Source organism: Montipora foliosa, chromosome 8, assembly GCF_036669935.1.
Source record: "Montipora foliosa isolate CH-2021 chromosome 8, ASM3666993v2, whole genome shotgun sequence".
Classification (NCBI taxonomy): domain Eukaryota; kingdom Metazoa; phylum Cnidaria; class Anthozoa; order Scleractinia; family Acroporidae; genus Montipora; species Montipora foliosa.
In genome coordinates, this window is record NC_090876.1 from 663,334 (window position 1) to 674,018 (window position 10,685).

The following is a 10,685-nucleotide window of genomic DNA, read 5'->3' on the forward strand; positions in this document are numbered from 1 at the left end:
TTGATTGTGACCCTCATTGGTACACATGCAGGGTTAAAGAGGCGATTCACATAAGACTTCACCCTAACAACATCAACAGGGATAGTGGAATAGAAATTCCGGAAGCATGGATGCCCACGATCAAGAAGCACAACCACAGGAGAACTGTACGACAGCGGACTGCCGAAGGAACAACACATCAAAACAGCGAGGATCAAAATCCTCCAATCACAGCTGCTGAAAATTAACCAATCACAGTGGAGCATCCTGCTTAAGAGGTGACGCGTAACCAGTTGACCTCATCACCTGATGAAGACTAGCAGTATGCAGTCGAAACGTCACAATTTACATCACAAGTGACCACATAAGACAAACGAGAACACTTTATTATTATTGTACTTCACCACAATGAATAACAGCAACCCTTTTTACGATACTTGTTGTACTTTTTCTCCAATATTAAGGTAGCTCTTGACTTGTGAAAATGTACAAATGTAGGAAAGGACAGTCTCCTATGCAGCCATGTAATATCCAATGACTGTATCGAAATGCTTGCCTCCATTTAAATTTAAACCCCATCCAGGCTAGCCAAACAATGTATGCATTGTAACAGCCATGTGTTGCAGAAGTTAAAGGAAAGTTATTGTACTCCAGTGTTTTGCGGCCATTAGTAGTTTAGTTCAAAATGAGGAACACAGACAGTTCTCTGAACCATTGTAAGTTTGGCATATTGGTTTGGGTCCCAGACCAAAGAGGTCAAGGTTCGAAGAGACGTGTGTTGTATGGCAAAGTCTTTAGTGTGAAACTACATGTATTCTTAAAATTTCCTTTAAACAAAACATAGGTTTTTGACGTCTAATCAGAAATGTGTTTGTCAGGCTTACATTGTATTTTGCAGGGGTGACACCAAGATACAGTTTGTTTAGCTGAATCATATTTATTCCTTGTGAGGCATGGCCTTGTCATTACAAAGAGAACTATATAGGATAATAATTTGATAGTTCTTTAATGTGGCAGTGGTCTCAGTTTGAATCCGTTTTCACTTACAAGGTTAAATTGGTGATCTTCATTTTACTTAGGTTGAATAGTTAGCAACTATCAACCACCCATAAAGGACAGAAAACATCTATAGATATCTTCCCTCAAACTCTGTCTTATGCATTTCAACACATCTTGTTAATGTTTCATATCATCTTATCGGTTTCTTTATTGATACAATTATCTATTCACTCTCAACATTACAATGTAGTAAGGGAACAAAGAAGTGCACTATGCACTTACCGGTTCCCGATATATTTCAGACCCTTCAGATCTATAGTCCTGTGTCTTCACCCCTACACTACAATGACGAATATACTCAACCTCTTTTCATTATTTTACTTTTGCATAATAAGTCAATTGATATCCACGTACATGTATAATAACCAAAACTGACCCTAATCTCCTTCTAGGCCTAATTTAGGCTCCAGAAAAAAGTTTCTTCAATTCATCTGAGTGCATATTCAACCTTGGTAGGTTAAATGAGGATCACCAATTTAACCTACTTTTTCAAGGTAAAACTGGATTCAACCTGAGAATGGATTTTAAAGGCAACATTGATGTCTCCCATCTTTTTTAGATTCTAAAGTGATACCAGAGTACTTCCGCAGCATACAGTGTTATAAGATGGACCAAGAGATATCAACTTGAAGTAATGAAAGGACACCACTGTTAGGATAAGAACATCCTACTTTGGAAAACCACAGAACACATGATGTTCCAGTCTATAACACCAAACCAAATGGCCCTTCACCACTAAGCCGGTCATTTTCGACAGATTCAAACCAATTTGGAAGTACAACAGTAATCTCCTATCACAACATTTGTTACTCAGTCACCACCAAGGAGAAAGGAATAAAGAAAGAGAGACAAATTATCAAAAATCTCAGGTGAGGGTTGTGCTACTGTAACATCATTTGAATGTTATTTTGAAGAAAATAAAGGATTTTATCACAATTGCTTGTAATCTCGCAATCTGATAGGTTAATTTACCGTTGTCAATAAGAGTCTAGACAATGCTGTACGCGTCATGCTTGCAACAATTTGTCACGCAATGTAATAGCCAATCAGGAACGCCGATTTGGGAAATAAACCAATCATATTGCAAGAAAGTTATAGACAACTCTTGCTCTTTCTTTGTGTCATGATTTTGCTCACGCTCTGAAATAAAAACTTTCTTTAGTGTTGAATATTGTGGTAAAAAACAAATTGAAAGTGGTTCAGCGTTGTCTGTACTCTTATCGTTCTGTTACTCTTATTGTTCTGGACTCACTCAGCTGTGCCTCGTGAGTCCACAACATTTTGACCATTGTGATGACGAATATCATTGTCGATAGGAGTACAGACAATGCTGAACCACTTTTGATTTGTTAAATTGAAGCAAGCAAGATCATTGTTAAGTTGAAGTAGTCGATAACCAAATACTTTCATAAGGGAGACCCAAACAAATTTAACAAACATACAACATGGAGTAGTGGAATTGAACATGGCATAGGCAACATTTGTGCACAGTGCTCTGACCTTTGCTCCAACTCTGCTCTTGATAGAGTTTTTTATTCTTTAACCCATTGACTCCTAAACCACCCACTATTGATGAGTAAAATTGTGTGGTATCAGACAGAGTAAAATCTGTTGAGGAAAATTTGGTTTTATCAATTCCTCTATTCACTCTGACGAAGGGTTAACGCTCGAAACGTCAGCTTTCCAAATCATTCATAGTGGTAATTCAACCTTTATCCCATTGACGCAGCACCACAGTTTCTTTAGAGACTAGGAATTTGTAAAATCTATTAAGTCTCACTCCAAAAAGTCATTGGGTTAGAGACGACATAGTTTTTGAGTGGATGTAGTGGTTACGGGTATTAATATATATTTAAATTCTTTCTGTATTTCATGATTTAAGTGACCTTGTGCAACCTGGATAATGATTAAATGCAATACTTGGACCAACAGGAAGTGGAAAGACAACGTATGTATAATATAAAAGGATATCAAATTTTCTTCTTATTTTTCAACAAATGTCCTATCTTCATCCTTTTTATTTTTCCCTTTACTCTGAGACCATTGTTAAGGAGCAATATGGTTTCTTGATAAGGTGCCCCAGTGGTGAGGGAATTTGATGAGCTAAAAGGGATCAGTGATGAAGGATGTTGAGATCTTTTTAATTTGTATAATGAAAAAATCTTAAGACTTCTCCATCAATGATCAAAGACCCAAAAAACTAAGGACTTCGTCCCACCTCCTAAAAGTAAATAACACATCAAACAGTAAATGGGATAAACATGATTTTGATGATTGTCGAGTCATTTCTGGTGAATTATCACAGAGTCCTCATTTCCCACACCCCCAGCCCGGAATGTTACAAACAGAGACTTCAAGAAACAAGTAAATGTAAAACTGTGATGAGAAAACACAGCATTCCTTTTGTTTGCAGTGGACAGTATAGTAAATCATTTATGGAAAATTGTCTAAAAGGTCTTAATTGTTTTTGTTCTGCGTTTACCACATCGGTGTAGTAGACCTTTGGATAACTCTTCAGGAATTACTTACGGTCAACTGCAAACAACAGAAATGCAGAATTTTGCTTGTTAGTTAGATTTTTTGCTTTCTTTGATGGGGTCATTGTATTTGGTCTTTGTCTTTCACATTCCAGCCATGGTTGTGTGAACAATGAGGACCCTGCGGTATTTCACATGAAAATGACTCACAGCTGCCCTTTGTAACCAGCAATGTTTTGCTATTAATCATAACCATTACAATTTTCTCAAATTGTATTGGTGTATTGACTACTTTATTTTTCACCAATTATTGTGTATAATGGTAACAGGACTGAGTGGAGTCCAATTTGGTCTGTAGTCATTCGAGTGATTAACAAAATTGGACGACCGTGTAGTGGGAGTCCGATTTGTTTAATCACTGCTATGATTACAGACCGAATTGGACGACACAAAGTCCTGTTAGCAATTAATCATAACCATTACAATTTCCAAGAAAGGAAAATTAGTGCATTCCTTTTTCACTGTCTAATGTTACAAATTCGTCCATTTTGGAAAATCCCCAGTTTGGTAGGCTAAGTGGTTGTTGCTATGGTTACTGTGATAAATTCTGTGATTGGTAGATTAAGCTGAGTGCACTTAATATGATTGGCTAATGTAACTGTTCGATTTCAGGTATCCGATTATTTACTGTTGTATTCAGCTGTCTGTTTCTAGGGGGTCTTCAATCTTTGTTTTTTATTTCCTGGTTTTTCACATACTTGACTTCTTCACGCTATTTCAGGCTTCTGGACATCTTGGCTGGCCGGAAGGATCGAAAACATCTGTCAGGTGTAGTCCTTGTTAATGGACAAAAGCAACCAGAGAATTTCAAATGTATCACCTGATATGTTGTACAGGTTGGTTGAAGAAAGCCAAAGTGACAAACACACACACAGCTTTTAGAATTGTCTTTAAATAAAACAGAATTCGCCAGAATTCAGATGGCTCCAACGGGATTTGAAGCCATGACATCTGCGATGTCAGTGCATTGCTTTACCAACTGAGCTATGAAACCGCACAGTTGAGAGCAGGTCAATATAAATATTTGGCTTTGGTACATCTCCCACCGTCAATACAAACTCGCCTTGACCAGCTTCTAGATGGCTCGGTTGCTCGGTTGTAAGCCATTTTACGGCGCAATCGTTCGGTCACAGATTCAAATTTCTTTTAAGCCTGTACTTTTCTCCATGGGGTACTCTGGAAATACTTAAATTTTTCCACTGACTGCAATGAAATTCTGCAATGTTGTTTCGCATAGATAGTCGTGACATGATTCTACGTCTTTGTACGCTTTGTCTCATCAAAATACTGAGTTGCTAATGGAAGACGGCGTATTTATGAACATATTAGCATCAAATGATCACAGAATTTCCATGCAAAAGGGAAACGTGTTTTTGGTGGATGGATTGTAATGTTGACTAATATGTGCAGCTGACGTGAGAAAACTTATCATGTGAACAATGATTGATGTTGCCTTTGGATATGATTTGGAAAATGAAGCACAATTGTATTTAAGGCGATGCAAAACTCAAACTGACGTTGCTTGGGTTTTGTGTCCGTCCGCTTTTTCTTTCCTGGTTATCGATTATGTATGGAATCATAGTTCATTATGCATGGTTCCTAGGCGTAAAGGCTAACGGTTTAGTTGACCAGTGACATCATGGACCACAGCGTTTATACCATCTACTGACGTTATACCAATCACTTGCCTGTGAAGATGAGTTACGCTTAAGTTAGCTAAACATCATTCAATGTCACCCATATTTTACTCTGTCTAACGCCAGACGTTTTTACTCGTCAATGGGGGGTGTTCTAGGGCGTTTGAGGTGTGAATGGGTTAACCCACTGACCCCTGGGAGTTACACTTAATAGATTTTACTCTGTCTAACGCAAGACCAGTTTACTCGTCAATGGGAGTGTCCTAGGGCGTTTGAGGTGTGAATGGGTTAACCCACTGACCCCTGGGAGTTACACTTAATAGATTTTACTCTGTCTAACGCCAGACAAATTTACTCGTCAATGGGGGGTGTCCTAGGACGCTTGAGATGTAAATGGGTTAACCCACTGACCCCTGGGAGTGACACTTGAGAAATTTTACTTTGTCTAACGCAAGACGACCTTACTCGTCAATGGGGCGTGTCCTAGGGCGTTTGAGGTGTAAATGGGTTAACCCACTGACCCCTAGGAGTGACACTTGACAAATTTTACTCTGTCTAACGCCAGACGACTTTACTCGTCAATGGTAGGTGTAATAGGGCCTTTGAAGTGTGAATGGGTTAACCCACTAACCCCTGGGAGTGACACTTAATAGATTTTACTCTGTCTAATGCAAGACCAGTTTACTCGTGAATGGGAGTGTCCTAAGGCATTTGAGGTGTCAATGGGTTAAAACACTGACCCCTGGGAGTGACACTTGACAGATTTTACTCTGTCTAACGCCAGACGACCTTACTCGTCAATGGTGGGTGTGCTATGGCGTTTAAGGTGTGAATGGGTTAACCCACTGACCCCTGGAAGTGACTATTGACAAATTTTGCTGTGTCTAACGCCAGACAAATTTACTCGTCAATGGGAGGTGTCCTAGGGGGCTTGAGATGTAAATGGGTTAACCCACTGACCTCTGGGAGTGACACTTGACAAATTCTACTCTGTCTAACGCCAACCGACTTTACTCGTCAATGGTAGGTGTGCTACGGCGTTCGAAGTGTGAATGGGTTAACCCACTGACCCCTGGGAGTGACACTTGACAGATTTCACTCTGTCTAACGCCAGACGACTTTACTCGTCAATGGGGGGTATCCTAGAAAGTTTAAGGTGTGAATGGGTTAACCTACTGACCCCTGGGTTGACACTTGACAGATTTTACTTTGTCTAACGCCAGACATTTTTACTCGTCAATGGGGGGTTTCCTAGGGCGTTTAAGGTGTGAATGGGTTAACCCACTGGCCCTTGGGAGTGAAAGATGATAGATTTTACTCTTTCTAACGCAAAAACAGTTTACTCGTCAATGGGGGTGTTCTAGGGCGTTTGAGGTGTGAATGGGTTAACCCACTGACCCCTGGGAGTGACACTTGACAGATTTTACTCTGTCTAACGCCAGACAAATTTACTCGTCAATGGGGGGTGTCCTAGGGTGCTTGAGATGTAAATGGGTTAACCCACTGACCTCTGGGAGTGACACTTGACAAATTTTACTCTGTCTAACGCCAGACGACTTCTTCATCAATGGTAGGTGTGCTAGGGCGTTTGAAGTGTGAATGGGTTAACCCACTGACCCCTGGGAGTGACACTTGACAGATTTTTTTCTGTCTAACGCCAGACGACTTTACTCGTCAATGGGGGGTATCCTAGGAAGTTTAAGAGTGAATGGGTTAACCTACTGACCCCTGACTTGACAATTGACTGATTTTACTTTGTCTAACGCCAGACAATTTTACTCGTCAATGGGAGGTTTCCTAGGGCGTTTAAGGTGTGAATGGGTTAACCCACTGGCCCCTGGGAGTGAAAGTTGATAGATTTTACTCTGTCTAACGCAAGACCAGTTTATTCGTCAATTGAGGTGTCCTAGGGCGTTTGAGGTGTGAATGGGTTAACCCACTGACCCCTGGGAATGACACTTAATAGATTTTCCTCTGTCTAACGCGAGACAGTTTCACTCGTCAATGGGGGGTGTTCTAGGGCGTTTGAGGTGTGAATGGGTTAAACCACTGGCCCCTTCGAGTGACACTCAATAGATTTTACTCTGTCTAACGCCAGACCAGTTTACTCGTCAATGGTGGGTGTGCTAGTGCGTTTGAGGTGTGAATGGGTTAACCCACTAACCCCTTGGAGTGACACTTGACAGATTTTACTCTGTCTAACGCCAGACGACTTTACTCGTCAATGGTGGGTGTGCTAGGGCGTTTTAGTTGTAAATGGGTTAACCCACTGGCCCCTTTGAGTGACACTTAATAGGTTTTACTCTGTGTAACGCAAGACCAGTTTACTCGTCAATGGGGGTATCCTAGGGCGTTTGAGATGTGAATGGGTTAATGCACTGACCCCTGGGAGTGACATTTAATAGATTTTACTCTGTCTAACACAAGACTAGTTTACTCGTCAATGGTGGGTGTCCTAGGGCGTTTGAGGTGTGAATGGGTTAACCCAGTCACCCCTGGGAGTGACACTTAATAGAACTTACTTTGTCTAACGCAAGACCAGTTTGTTCGTCAATGAGGGGTGTCCTAGGGTGTTTGAGGTGTGAATGGGTTAACCACCTGACCCCTGGGAGTGACGTTTAATAGATTTTACTTTGTCTAATGCAAGACCAGTTTGCTCGTCAATGAGGGTGTACTAGGGCATTTGAGGTGTAAATGGGTTAACCGACTGACCCCTGGGAGTGACACTTGACAGATTTTACTCTGTCTATCGCCAGACGACCTTACTCGTCAATGGTGGGTGTGCTAGGGCGTTTGAGTTGGGAATGGGTTAACCCACTGATCCCTGGGAGTGACACTTGACAGATTTTACTCTGTCTAACGCCAGACAGTTTTACTCGTCAATGGGGGGTGTCCTAGGGCGTTTGAGGTGTGAATGTGTTAAACCACTGGCCCCTGGGAGTAACAATCAATAGATTTTACTCTGTCTAACGCCAGACCAGTTTACTCGTCAATGGTGGGTGTGCTAGGGAGTTTGAGTTGGAATAGGTTAAGCCACTGACACCTGGGAGTGACACTTGACAGATTTTACTTTGTCTAACGCCAGACAAATTTACTTGTTAATGGAGGTGTCCTAGGGCGTTTGAGGTGTTAAAGGGTTAACTCACTGACCCCTGGGAGTGACACTTGAAGGATTTTACTCTGTCTAACGCCAGACGACTTTACTCGTCAATGGTGGGTGTGCTAGGGCGTTTGGGTTGTGAATGGGTTAACCCACTGGCCCCTGGGAGTGACACTTAATAGATTTTACTTTGTCTAACGCAAGACCAGTTCACTCGTCAATGGGGGTGTCCTAGGACATTTGAGGTGTGAATGGGTTAACCCACTGACCCCTGGGAGTGACACTTAATAGATTTTACTCTGTCTAACGCAAGACCAGTTTACTCGTCAATGGGGGTGCCCTAGGGCGTTTGAGGTGTGAATGGGTTAACCCACTGGCCAGTGGGAGTGACACTCAAAAGATTTTACTCTGTCTAACGCAAGACCAGTTTACTCGTTAGTAGGGGTGTCGTAGGGCGTTTGAGGTGTAAATGGGTTAACCCACTGACCCCTGGGAGTGACACTTAATAGATTTTACTCTGTCTAACACAAGACTAGTTTACTCAACAAAGGTAGTGTCCTAAGGCGTTTGAGGTGGGAATGGGTTAACCCACTCACCTCTGGGAGTGACACTTAATAGATTTTACTTTGTCTAACGCAAAACTAGTTTACTCGTCAATGGGGGTGTCCTAGGGCGTTTGAGATGTGAATGGGTTAACCCACTGACCCCTGGGAGTGACACTTGATAGATTTTACTCTGTCTAACACAAGACTAGTTTATTCGTCAAAGGGGGTGTCCTAGGGCGTTTGAGGTGTGAATGGGTTAACCCACTCACCCCTGGGAGTGGCACTTAATAGATTTTACTTTCTCTAACGTTAGACCTGTTTGCTCGTCAATGGGGGGTGTCCTAGGTTATTTGAGGTGTGAATGGGTTAACCAACTGACCCCTGGGAAAGACACTTGACAGATTTTACTCTTTCTAACGCCAGACGACTTTACTCTTTAATGGTGGGTGTGCTAGGGCGTTTGAGTTGTGAATGGGTTAACCCACTGACCCCTAGGAGTGACACTTGACAGATTTTACTCTGTCTAATGCCAGACAATTTTACTCGTCAATGGGGGGTGTCCTAGGGCGTTTGAGGTGTGAATGGGTTAACCCACTGGCCCCTGGGAGTGACACTCAATAGATTTTACTCTGTCTAACGCAAGACCATTTACTCGTCAGTGAGGGTGTCGTAGGGCGTTTAAGGTGTGAATGGGTTAACCCACTGACTCGTGGGAGTGACACTTAATAGCTTTTACTCTGTCTAACGCAAGACCAGTTTACTCGTCAGTGGGGGTGTCGTAGGGCGTTTGAGGTGTGAATGGGTTAACCCACTGACTCCTCGGAGTGACACTTAATAGATTTTACTTTCTCTAACGTTAGACCTGTTTGCTCGTCAATGGGGGGTGTCCTAGGTTATTTGAGGTGTGAATGGGTTAACCAACTGACCCCTGGGAAAGACACTTGACAGATTTTACTCTTTCTAACGCCAGACGACTTTACTTGTCAATTGTGGTTGTGCTAGGGCGTTTGAGGTGTAAATGGGTTAACCCACTGACCCCTGGGAGTGACACTTGACAGATTTTATTCTTTCTAACGCAAGACGACTTTACTTGTCAATGCTGGGTGTGCTAGGGTGTTTGAGGTGTGAACGGGTTAAACCACTGACCCCTGGGAGTGACACTTAACAGATTTTACTCTGTCTAACGCCAGGCAAATTTACTCGTCAATGGGGGTTGTTCTAGGGCGCTTCAGGTGTAAATGGGTTAACCGACTGACCCCTGGGAGTGACACTTGACAGATTTTACTCTGTCTAACGCCAGACGACTTTACTCGTCAATGGTGTGTGTGCTAGGGCGTTTGAGTTGTGAATGGGTTAACCCACTGACCCCTAGGAGTGACACTTGACAGATTTTACTCTGTCTAATGCCAGACAATTTTACTCGTCAATGGGGGGTGTCCTAGGGCGTTTGAGGTGTGAATGGGTTAACCCACTGGCCCCTGGGAGTGACACTCAATAGATTCTACTCTGTCTAACGCAAGACCAGTTTACTCGTCAGTGGGGGTGTCGTAGGGCGTTTGAGGTGTGAATGGGTTAACCCACTGACTCCTGGGAGTGACACTTAATAGATTTTACTTTGTCTAACGCAAGACCAGTTTGTTCGTCAATGGGGGTTTCCTAGGGCATTTGAGGTGTAAATGGGTTAACCGACTGACCCTTGGGAGTGACACTTGACAGATTTTACTCTGACTAACGCCAGACGACCTTACTCGTTAATGGTGGGTGTGCTATAACGTTTCAGTTGTAAATGGGTTAACCCACTGACCCCTCGGAGTGACACTTGACAGAT